The 12,701-nt window shown below is 46.3% G+C and overlaps 1 long non-coding RNA gene across 5 annotated transcripts in view; it reads right to left on the bottom strand.

The window, feature by feature from the left end:
* LOC122230555 overlaps positions 1–12,393 on the bottom strand; it is a 38,044-nt gene extending 25,651 nt beyond the window's left edge. For 2 of the 5 annotated variants that reach the window (XR_006207541.1, XR_006207540.1), the window contains exons 1-4: positions 11,848–12,181; positions 9,758–10,280; positions 2,954–3,010; positions 1,844–1,928 (exon numbers count right to left, since the gene is read on the bottom strand). This is a non-coding gene — a long non-coding RNA (uncharacterized LOC122230555). Of the gene's footprint in view, positions 1–1,843; positions 1,929–2,953; positions 3,011–9,757; positions 10,281–11,847; positions 12,182–12,369 lie in introns of those variants that run through there. The other 3 variants (XR_006207542.1, XR_006207543.1, XR_006207544.1) reach the window with 3 other exon arrangements.
* Between the last annotated feature and the right edge of the window lie 308 nt (positions 12,394–12,701).

Below are 12,701 nucleotides of genomic sequence, written 5' to 3'. Positions count from 1 at the left end.
CCCCGCGGGCGTTCCCCCTCCCGCCCCCCTCCGTCCCGCCCCTCCCCGCCCCCGCCTGGCCGCGGCCCTGACCTCCGCTCCCACGCGGGCCCGCAGCCGACGGGCTGGCGGGCGGGGCAGGAAGGGGGAGACGCGGCTCCCGGCACCCGAGATCCTTAACTGCAGCTTCCAAAGCCCTGGCTGATCCTAATCAGTGTGGGAAAGGAGCGCGGGCCGGCCCGCCTGCCGCAGACGCCGCCTCTTTTCGTAAACTTTATCGCCGCGCACAGCCGCTGATAAAGCACCGTAAATAAGCAGGCGGCCGGAGTGTGCCGGGGCCGGGGCTGCCGGCGCACGCCCGCCTCGGCCCTGCGGCTCCCGGGGGAGATGAATCACGCGCAGAGTTGGAAGGAGTTCCGAGTTTTCCTCCTCTGCAGATCAGCGGCCATAAATAACCACGCATTCCTTCCCTGCCCAGAAACCCCCTCACCTTTTGTTTTATGGATTCAATAAAAAAGCCCAGGAGTTTTCCTTCTGGCTGCCGGGCCACCCTCCCCATCTCCGGGGAGGTGAGTGTGCTGGCCTGAGTTACCCTCCCGCCTCCGGTTCAGCTCCTTGGGCCTGGGCTGGGCCTGTTACCTGCGTCTCCTTTATCTCAAATCCCCTTTGGCTCCTGCACAACCCAGAGGGGCTGGAGCAGGGCAGGGAGGGGCGACCTGCCGCCTCTAGGGGGTAGGTGATGAGAACCTGTTCCCCAGAAACTCACCTTGGACTTGAGTGCATGGTGAACTCGCTGAGGCCAAGTCATAGCAGGAGCCCTGGCCTCCGTGCTTGGCCCGCACCCCAGGATTTAAGGCAGAGAGAGTGCAAGACCCTGGCTGCAAAGGACCCGAGGGACCCCCACCACTTACACTATAGTGTATTCCAAAGTGGAAGTGTCTTAGATGCTATTTGGCAGATCTCATGATCTGTATTCTTAAGTTCTTGAAATTTTGACTCGAGGGGGCCCCCCAATTTAACCTGTGGCACAATTTGGAGACTGAAGTTTGAGGAAGACTGCAGGAACAGGGATGAATATAGAAAGAGGGATGTGTAGAGCGTCCAGCTCACCAGCTCTGTCACAAGACCCTGGGCCCTTGCCGGGCTCTGCTACCACCTGGCTCAGGGGCCTCCTGCAGCCACTGACCCTGTGTGGGCCTCAGGTTCCTCATCTGTCCCCTGAGTGGATAGTACAAAAAGGATCCTCCAGGGGCGCCTGGGTGGTTCAGTCAGTTGAGCATCCGACTCTTGGTTTCAGCTCAGGTCATGATCTCAGGGTTCGTGAGTTTGAGCCCCACGTGGGGCTCTGTGCTGACAGCTCAGAGCCCGATTGGGCTTCTCTCTTTCCCTCTCTCTCTGCCCCTCCCCCACTCGCACGCACACCGGGGCGCTCTTTCTCCCTCAAAATAAATAAACTTTATAAAAATAAATAAAGCGGGCGCCTGGGTGGCTCAGTCGGTTGAGCGTCCGACTTCGGTTCAGGTCATGATCTCACAGCTTGTGAGTTCGAGCCCCGCATAGGGCTCTGTGCCAACAGCTCAGAGCCTGGAGCCTGCTTCAGATTCTGGGTCTCCCTCTCTCTCTACCCCTCCTCCGCTCATGCTGTGTCTCTCTCTGTCTCAAAAATAAATAAACATTAAAAAAAATTTTTTTTCAGATTTTTTTAAAAAAAATAAAGGGATCCTCCAGCTTTCCTACTGTATAGGAAATAACATCCTGCTTATAAATCACTACATTTCTGAAGTGCCTTCTCACAGGCCCCTCTGAGAAACACTGTTTTGTCTCCTTGGAAGAAACCAGGGCATGGCCAGCTTCTGAAACTGACCTCTCGCTGGTGAGGTTAGCATTGAACTTTACCCCTCTTGGAAGTCACAGAGGTCCAGAGTCCCTCAGGCCAGAAGGGAATCCACCTGTGAAGCAAAAAGCCATTTAAAAATAAAATCCTGCACAACTTAACAGCATTAGCTCAGTGCTTCTTGGGGCCCTCAGTGTAAGGGGCCCAATGACTGTGGTTCTGCTTCAGGTGGGAGGGAGGCACTGGTTGGCTCGGAACATCTAATCTGGCAAAGACAACGTTTTCCCCCAGAAAAAATAGAGGCTAGGAGGAAAGGGGCCTCTGATGGCAGATCTAGAGACAGCAATCCCTGATGGCAGTCCTAACGAGGTTGCCTGGTGTAAGTCTCCCTCAGAGTATGTGTGGGTGCGGAACCACCCCTACAGCCACCACGGCTGAGAGGAGCTCACTCACCAAACAGAAACGGACAAAGGCCCGCTTCTTCCAGAACCCATTTCTGACACTACGACATGTCCCAAGGGAACGTGTGGCCCCAGACAGACTTCATATCCTGATCTCTGGACAGAAAGCCACTCAGTCTTGTTTCCCTCATTTGCATGATGTCAAAAAAAAAAAAATGAGTCACACTGAATTGTCATTTGTTAAGAAATTTTGGCAAGAGCCTCCCTACTGAGATGGAGCTGATTTCTCAAAAAGGAATGCACAGGAACTCGAACCCTGATTTGTTATGTGAATGTGATCAATGTTTTAGGCCTCAGTTTTTCCATCTGTGAATCCTGACGTGTTTTAGGGTTTCTTTCCACTCTAACCTACTGGGACTCTACCGTAGTCAGGACTATCATAAGTAGAAGGAAGATTTTAAACTTTCCAGGACAGAGATGAGTTAGGGAAACTTATCTAACGTGACTCTTCCACAATTGTTCTTGCTTTCGATTTTGTCTGCTGTTGTGGAGGTCAGCAACCAAGGCCAAAAGGGAGGGAAATCAAAAAGATCGGGTTCCATGTCAAGATTGGGCTATTCTGCCAATTAGTATACAATAAAAGCAGCTCTGAACCTTTCACAACCACAGAACTTGGTAGAATTTGATGAAAATCACGTGCTCCTCTCTCCTTCCCCCAAATGCACATACAAATACATACTTGTCTTTGCAGCTCATGTCAGGGGTTCACAGACCCCGGAAGCCCCAGCCACGGACCCTGTTAGGAAATATTAAATAATTCGTATTTAATAAATTATTGATCCTCTGTTTCTGTATCTGTAAAAAGGAAACACCATTCACCCCCAACCAGTGTCCTGGAAACAGAGGAGGATAAATAGAGCTGTGCTATTAAACCTATGGGTTCTCTGCCTAGTAGCCATGTAATATTGATGCAATCCTATTACCATCATCTGCCATCGTCATTCTCTCTTCTGCTTCATGGGATGTAAATTTCCGTGCAAGACAGCAGCAGTCCTGTCTTGTGAAATTCCCGAAGCAAACCCTTCTGGTAAGCCAGCACTATAAGTCTTCATACTTGCTTGTTAGAGACGTAACGGGTCCCCGTGGAGACCAAAGAGAAGGCTAGAGGTAGCTCTGCGGGGTAATAACCGCCGAGGTAGGAATGTCCCAAATGATCCCCTTGTGGCTTTAAAAGTCAATGTAACTTTCCAAAGAGTCTTCCTTTCTCTCAGAATATGTTGTAACATTAGAGAAATGAACTCACAGAAACAAAACCAAGGTTTAGGGGAAAAGCTCTTGATGAAGTTATCAGTCATATATTAAATAGAGTCAGTCCATTTGGTCCAAGGAGCCAAACCTCAATTTCCATATCAGCCACATAATGAAGGAATTAGATTAGGTTCTGTGGCTCTTCCTCTTTCTGGGTCTGCATATTCTTTGAGAATGGGATGTAAGCTGTGGCTCCCGGCAGAAAATATACACACGATGGACACCTACTCTCACGCGCTTTGACTTAAAATTTTGGGGCCTTGCAGAGCCCTGGCGGCCCGATTATGGAACACGAGATTCCTACCAGCTACACTCCCCCTCCCTCAGGCCTCTTCTGCCTCAGCTGTTGAAGGCTCTTGGGATCCACTGCTAAGTCCATCTGTGGCTTCGGGGCCAAGTCCTTGACCATTTCTCAGAGCCTCTGCAAACAGAGGAAGGAGCGAAGTTCTCTTCTGGTGGCTGCTGTGAAAATAGCCGTGCTTTAAACGCTCGGCGTGGGGTCTGTTTAGGAAGCAAAGCTCCGACAGCAGTCTCGCAGGCAAGAGCATAAAACTCTTAAGTCAACATGTTTTGTTTTGTTTCTTTCTTGGAAATGAGGAACGACGAGGGCTGGGGGACGAGCGCAGGATGAAGTGGAGGGTGTGGTCAGAACATGCAGACAGCACAGGGCTTGTAGAAGGGGTGCTAAGGATTTGGAGGAAGCCTGGATGAGCGGCGATCTTCCCTGGGTGGGAAGTTCTGCAGCTTCTAAACAGACAGAGGGGCTCCTCCTACAGCACCTATGGCCTGCCTTACTGTGGTTCAGAAATAGTCCCTGCCCCTCCCTGGGGAAAGATGATATTTCTCCTCCTCACTGACATCAACCTTGGTCACAGGGCTTGCCCTGGCTGGTGAAATGAGCAGAAGTGACAGCCATCACTTCCAGGCAAAAGATTCAAGAGCCACCTTGAGGTGTCCCACACGCTCTTCTCCCTCTGCCACAAGACCACCTTATTCCAAATCCACCACCCCATCAGCCTGGTCCCAGAGTGAAGGTGACCCGGAGCGGACCTGCTGTGAGCCTGTCAGAAACCGCAGGAAGTGCGAGAAAAAAGGCACCTATAGTGGGTTGAATGGTAGCCCCCCAAAAGATATGTCTATATCCTAACGCCCCAAACCTATGAATGTGACCTGATTTGGAAAAAGGGTCTTTGCAGATGCAGTTAAATAAGGATCTTTAGATAACGTCACCCTGCTTTACCCGCACGCGCTCTACAACCAATGACAAGCGCCCTCATACAGATGAGGAGAAGCCAGAGGCAGAAATTGAATGATGCAGCCATAAACCAAAGAACCCCGGGAGTTACCAGAAGCTGAAAGAAGCAAGGGAGGATCCTCCCCTAGAGCTCTTGGAGGGAGGCTGAGACCCTGCTGACATCACGACTTCAGAATCGTGGCCTCCAGAATTGTAAGAAGATAAATTTCTGTTGTTTCAAGCCACCCCGTTTGTAGTCATTTGTTACAGCCACCATAGAAAACGAATGCCCCACCTTGGCAAAATATCTTTTCTTCCTGAGTCCCTCCCTCTAATGTAATTCGCAACGGCAAGAACTACAAACCAGTATACTAATGGATTAGGAAGAAAGCTTCTCTTTCTCTCTATCCAGTCCCTAGGGCAGGGCCGCGATTACGTTTGAAGGGGAGAATGCCAGCTCACAAAACCCGACTGGTTCACTTCCTCTCCAGAGGGGACACCCGCAGTGAGAGAGGTTGAATCCTTGATTATGGGCTGTGCACAAACTGATGCTCAAAATAAACAGCCCCTGGAATCAAAGCTCAGGGGACGGGGCAGAGAATTTTAGAGTCTCAAGGGTGGAGAGAGATCACATCCGACATCTTCAGATAGAAGTTTTAGCGGTACTTTAGAGAGTTTAAAGGACTTTTGCACCCTTGTTTATTTTTTGGCTTTGTTGGCGACAATGAGGCCCGGGGAGGGGTGCAGCCCGCCCAGGGTCACGAATGAATTAGGGGCTGATGCCTGCTTCACCATTCAGCACAGAAAGGTGTTTCCTTCTCCACAAAAGTCTGGCTGTGGGCCTCTGTGCTTCCCACCAGGAACAGGGCTCTTACCACCTAACTGGTCTGGAGGGCGTAGGTCTCTCATAAGGTTTCACCTCGCCTAGTCTGGGGCTTCACTCCATATCATTTAAGCATCTTAAAATGCATGTTCATCCCACACTGAGCACTGTTTTTATCTAGAAACATTTCCATAACTCTTTTAGAATTTTTGCTTTTGAAAGTAGTTGCTTAAACTAACTTGTTTGGTTTTAGTTTCTTAAAAAAAATTTTTTTTAATGTTAATTTATTTTAGAGAGAGAGGGAGCAGGGGAGGGGCAGAGAGAGAGAGAATCTGAAGTAGGTTCCAGGTTCTGAGCTGTCATCACAGAGCCCACCGTGGGACCTGAACTCACAAGCCATGAGATCATGACCTGAGCTGAAGTTGGACGCTTAACCGGCAGAGCCACCCAGACATCCCTAACTTGTTTGATTTTAGATGTTCTACAATGGTCTCAGCAATCCTCATTCAGACTCAGGAAAATCTAACCATAGATTGTTTTCAAATGCAACGGCATGTTGATGGATGCTGAATTTCATGATTAATCAGATTGAAATCATGCTTCCTTTTGTACAGATTTAATTCAATCAATGCCAATATTACAGATAATGCAGATATTGGTTATCCCCATTTTATGCTTTCAAGCGGAAGGACCACTCTCCCGTGGATACCCAACTATGAACGAAAGAAGCCAAGAGGACTGCAGCCCAGGCACCCAGACTCCAAGAAGAGCCCCCCTTTCTGTTGAGCACAGCAGAGTTTCTGTTCAAAAGATTCACAGCCTCTCAAAGAATGACTAATATGTCAACAAGGCACAGAAGTCAGCTTGAAAGCACTCCCACTGGTCAAATCTGGGGCAGTTTATTTCTCAAAATAAATAATGGTAGTAATACATTGTAATTATTGAGGAAAATAGGAATCCCTAAGTCCATGCTAACACAAAAAAATAGAGAAGAAAGACAGTTTTTCCTTACAGTAAAATACCAGCTAATAGATGAAGAAATGATGGAATTTTAAAAATCACTATTCAGCAACCATCTTAGCAATAATTAATTCATCCAAGAGATACCAGTGGATGTTGAAACCTGGGCGGTGGGGGAGGAGTTGAATAAGAAATGGGAAATTTGCATAGTTTCAGAGTACCACTACACAAAATTCTCATTCGTGACAAAGAGAGAGTAATTTTTTTTTTTGTATCTTAGAGAGAGAGAGAGAGAGAGAGAGAACAGGGGAGGGGCAGAGGCAGAGGGAAAGAGAGAGAATCTTAAGCGGGTTCCACACCCAGTGCAGAGCCCAACGTGGGGCTGGGTCCCACGACCCTGGGATCATGATCTGCGCAGAAATCACGAGTCAGACGCTCAACCAACTGAGCCACCCACGCACCCCAAGAGAGACTAATTTTATAATGAAAAATCGGGGAAATATCAGACAAATGCAAATGGAGGGACGCTCTACAAAATAATCAGAATGTGACATTCAGAAGTATCAGAGTTGTAAAAGTCAAGGAAAGACTGAGGAGGCACTCTGAGTGAAAGAAGTGGGAGACAGGACAACGAAATACAACAGGTGATCCTGAACTGGGTTTCTGTTGTAGGGACCATGATCTGTCAAAACCTGAACAACACCTGAAGCTCGATGGTAGGAAGGCATCAGTGTTAATTTCCTTATTTTGATGATTGCATTCCAGTTATGTAGAAGAATTTCCTTGTTTGTAGGAATTCTACATTACAGTATTCAGGCTCAGGAAAGAAGTTCTTTGTTTCATTTTTGCCAACTTTGTGTAAGTATGAGATTATTTCAAAATAAAAAACTTTTAAAAAAGTAAAAATAAAAAAATAAAAATAAAAAACTTTAAAGAAGAAATGTAGACACAAGTCAAAGTAGTGAATGTTAAGCATATTTTTGTCACTGTTTCCAAGAAATAGGCTGCCTCCCTCAAGGACAGGGCAGTAACCTGTCAGCTGAGGCAGACTGGTGCAGCGCTAAAAAGACATGCGCTCAATGAATGTCTGAAAACGAGTCCTATATCTTTGCTGGTTGAAACTGATGATGCCTGAATGTCATTCGCCATCAACCTTTAGTTAGCAGTGGCTCTTCCATTTGACCTTTAAATCTGACCCATTCAATGAAAAAAAGTTCTGAAAAACAAAACACTAAAGGGTATTGACATGGTTCCCATGTAAAATGAACACTTCAATAAATGTTTTTTAAGAAACCAGAATCTAATTTTGTAACACGAATGCTGATTTTCTTCAAGGGGGGACGGGGGCGCCAGAAATGAATGTGCTATCATCACAGTGTAAGAGGAACAGAGGCAACACCGACTTACCACCGCACAGAACAATGCACCTTCCTGTGCTGGATTCTCCTGTGCGTTCTACTGCCATTAGTCCTGAGTGACGAATTTCCAAAGAAACATTTTACAGTGTGTATGTCGTCTTGTCTGCCGACGATTGGCTTGCCCTCCCTCCCTCCTTCCCTTCCTTCCTTCCTTCCTTCCTTCCTCAGTGCATTCCTTAATGCACTCAGCATTGTCTGGGTCAGTCGGAAAGTCTATTTTTCTTGCAGACTTTAGGAAATCTACAACACCTAGTGAACCTATAATTAAGCTTAATATAACCTGGAGAAGGCAGAAGAGGAAGAAAATGAAGGCTGTGAATAACTGGCAGCGTGTAGTTAGCACATACCCATTTCCTTTGCGGAAAGGTGACGAAAGCCTGCAAACATCTAGAGTGCCCTCTGTGTGCTGGGTCTCAGATCTCTAGCTGTTTCAGCTTTTCTTTTTTTGAAGAAATGATGCTCCTGGGGACTGTTTGGAATATTGCCAGGGAGTCCCATAGGAAGCCGCGCAGACCCTCCTTTCTCTCCAAGTAGAATAGGCTGTCCCTGACTCACAACCCTGCTGTGATCCAAAAGTTTTTTTTTTAATTATTATTTAGAGCGTGGAAATATTGTGAATTATGGTTTGGTTTCCAGTTTAGCTGCAAAAGCCCCCCATAATTAGTGTATAAAGTAACCAATACGCATACATACACGCACTCCAACGTCATCATTAGAACCGCTAAGGTGGCATTTTCGGTAACGGTCCGAGTCTAGTGTTCATAGTTCTGACACTACCTTGATGAAAATGATACATGTTGACAGATGGCTCCTTCACTTGGAATTCTGATGTGAACAAGAATGTGGTGAGGGCTCACAGTAGGCCATTCTCTCACTCACCCCGACAGGCATAGATCCCCCTCCTAAAGCCTACACTGAGTTTTATTATGCTCTCATCATTGTCTTTTTATTCCACTGCACACACCTCTTGTTTGTTCTCTCTCTCTCTCTCTCTCTCTCTCTCCCCCCCCCCCCCCCCCCGGCATAATCCGTTTCACTGAGCCCAGAAAATCCGACATTTGGGCAGAAAATAAGGACTGAAAGGAAACTGAAGAAAGTAGATATTGCTTTTTTTTAAGATTTTATTTTTAAGTCATCTCTACACCCAACATGGAGCTCGAATTTACAATCCCAAGGTCAAGAGTTCCATGCTCTACTGACAGAGCCAGTCAGGTGGCCCTGAAGAAAGTAGGTATCATTGATCATTTCACCACTAAATACATTTTTCATTTAGAATGCTTCAACTGATACTTGGTGAAACAAAATATCTTTAGAATATTCTACTTATCATGATAATAAAGAAAAGGAAAAGGAAGAGGGAGACCTAAATAGCTATATTGGGATCAACTCACTGCTGTAACCACACTTGGCTATAAATTTACTAGATGTGACATGATTCAAGTTTCAAAAAATAAGACCATCACCAGGATGATCTCATTGAAAGTACAAATGTCCTTGAAATTCTTATTCTGTGATGGGGGGGGGCGGGGAAAGGAGCAAATCCGTCTGGTATTCTCCCTACGTGTTCTTCTCCAAGACAAAGTTTCTAAAATAATCTCAGACGTGGTGTAACATTTGCCAGACAGCTGTTCTAGAGAAGCCAAGACAATAATCCTTGGGTCTATCATAGTCTTTTGTACTTTTTCTCCCTTCAGTGAAATCTGTGTCCAAGCCATTTTATAGATGCATGTTCTGCAAGTTCAAAAATCATCTCTAAGGAGACTTGATGTGACTTAAGGCCTTTTATGCTATTCTACTGACCTGGTTAAGAAAACAGTTTCTTGACTCATTGGCAAAGCGATGGACCACAACTCTGTTTTCTAGAAGGCAGATGTCTGTGAAGATGAAGCTTCCACTGACGTTCACCAGCTCCAAGATGCACCTGGTCTGAACGGTCCTCTCTCCATCCCTAAGACTGCTCCCATCCAGAGTAGATGAAACCCTAGGACAGAAAGTTACAGACCTGTTGATCTTAGAGTTAGCAGAAAACTCTAGAAGTCATATGGCCTGGCATCCTCCCTTCGAATCTTTTGGTTACCCCTATTGTCCAATAGATATAAAATTTTCTAGAACACTAAATTCTTTCTACCAATAAACGTGTTCAGAATCCTGTGACTATTTTAATACATCTGGCTTTATCTTTCCTTCAGATTAATGTCTTGAAAGAACTTTAGAAGAAAAAGGGTTTGTGTGTTTCCATAGACCTAGATATAAAACCTTGAGGTCAGCCAGTTCTCTTCAAAACGCCAGTTTTCTGATGCTAGTGCTCTTAAATCTTCATCATCTGTCAAGGAACAAAGAGGACTGTTAGTAGAAGAGGAGACAGAGAAGCACACAATATGGGCATGGGGACTGGAGAGCAGACACTGCTCTCAGACAGAAGCAATAAGAGAGAGAAGTGTTCCCAGCTCTCTTTGAGGCCCCAACAGATTGTGGCAGGAAGCAGATTTCTGGCCTTGGAGAAATTGTTTTCTCTTGTCACTAAGCTTTCTCCAGGTCTACCAAGAAAAAGGTAGTGTATACATTTCCAAGGGCTGCCACGAAAACATACCACAGACCAGGCGGCTTAAACAACAGAACTTAATTTTCTCACACTTCGGGGGGCTAGAAGTCCAAGATCAAGGCGTTCACAGGGATGGTTTCTCCTGAGGCTTTCTTCTTGGCTTGCAGACATCTGCCTTCTTGCTGTGTCCTCACATAGTTTTTCCTTTGTGCCTGGGTATCCCTCGTGCCTCTTTCTATGTCCAGCTTTCCTCATCTGCTAAGGACACCAGCCAGATTGGATTAAGACCCAGCTTAAAAGCCTCATTTTAACTTAACCATCTCTTCAAAGGCCTGGTCTTCATATACAGTCAGTCACATTCTGCGGCCATGTTGAAGGGACATAATTCAGCCCATAACAGAGAGAGTACTTTTCAAGTTAGGATGCTAAAATCCAAATAATTAGTAAATGTCAGTGTTTTTAAAATAAGCGAAATAAGAAGTGTGATTGAAAGTATAACTGGAGCGCCAAGGCTAAGAGATGAAATACCATGGGGACCAGTCAAATGAGACACCTAAAAATCGTGTACCGTGGATTCAGGCACGGATTCTGCGAAGGAACGATACCTAAACCCAAGAGGGCGGCTGTTGCTGCATCCAGTTCATCTGCAGGAGCTCAACGACTGGTCACAAGATAAAAGTTTGGGGTTTTAATAAATAAATAAATAAATAAATAAATAAATAAATAAATTGAAACTATTATCATTTCACTATGTAATCAATATTGAAAACTCGCTCGTGATATCACTGGCATTCCTCCTTGGGTCTTCGGTCTTCGGGCTCTGGTGACTACCTTGCACTTACAGCAAATGTCCATGGTGCCTAGCACATTTCTAGTGCTCATTACCCGCATGTGGCTGTCATACTAGACAACGCAGATCTAAAGAGTGGTCAAGTCCACGGTGGCCCAGGACACTGCCCTGTCTTACGCTCCAAAAGGAAGTCTGAGGATTTAATGAATGAAGAGGAGGGGTTTAAAATTAAAGACATTTTCTTAAGGTTCTCCAGAGCGGTCAGTGCTTTCTGGAACTCCTAGAGACGCCTAGAGACTTGTGAATGCAGCCCCATCAGATGGTGCCTTTCCAGATTCAAAGGCTGTGGGCTTACCAAGGACATGACTCAGGAGCAGAGCAGCCAGAGAGGGACACTCATCCTCCTCTCATCACTTGGCTCTGTCTTGGTAAATAGAACCAAGACAGGGCGCTCAACTCAGCCTTCTCTTCTCCACCACCTGGCTAGAATTTTGGTCAAATCATCCAAGCCCCTGCCTAGTAGGAATCAAATAGACCCAATAAGAACAATTTTGTTACCTGCCCTTGCCTCTCTTTCCATGCAGGTTACCTTTTCCAGGGTCCATCGCCATGGAGGTGGGAAGGAGGATATTTCTTGCACACTAGCAGGTGTATTGTGAAGAAGCATTGAACAGGAAAACAGGGATCAGTGAATGGTTGGTGAAAAACTCTGGAAGTCAAGTAGCCTTGTAGGATTACTGACTTTGGAAAGCGGGGCATCCCCTACTCCCTAAAGGGTTTTAAAGGCTTAATTCATGCCCAGAGATAAAGCAAGTAGCCTAGAGCTTGTTTCTCTCCTGTTAGTTCTCCTGAGAGAAGTCACCTAAGAGTGTTCTTCTATATTTTTATTTTAGAGAGAGACCTTATGCACTAGTGGGGCGGGGCGAGGTAGGACGGGAGGTGAGGGGGGAGGAGGGGAGGGCAGACGGAGAGAGACAGAATCTTAGGCAAGCTCCATGCTCAGCGCTGAGCCCGGCACAGGGCTCGATCCCACGACCCTGGGATCATGCCTTGAGCCAAAATCAGGAGTCAGATGCTTACCCAACTGAGCCACTCAGGCGCCCCCACCTAAGTGCATTCTTAATCAGAATTCCATTGTTACCTACACAGTTAAGGCTTGCCCTAGCAACACTCCTCATATCCCTAACGTTGGCACCTCCCATTGACATATGACATCCATTATGCATATGAAATCATTCGACTCCAACAAGGTCCCCGTGAGAATAGGAAACTGAGGCTCACAGAGTTGGCAAAGTTAGTGGGAGGATTTAAAAACGGGTCTTCTGACCTCAAATGTACATAAATAGTACACAAGGTCATTGATATGTAATCTATGCCTGGAACGTGGGGTCGATAAACACCAAATAAAAGTT

Source organism: Panthera tigris, chromosome C2 (assembly GCF_018350195.1).
Source record: "Panthera tigris isolate Pti1 chromosome C2, P.tigris_Pti1_mat1.1, whole genome shotgun sequence".
In the NCBI taxonomy this organism is placed as follows: Eukaryota; Metazoa; Chordata; class Mammalia; order Carnivora; family Felidae; genus Panthera; species Panthera tigris.
Note: the sequence above shows the minus strand (reverse complement) of the source record. Positions and strands in the feature narration are given on the sequence as shown.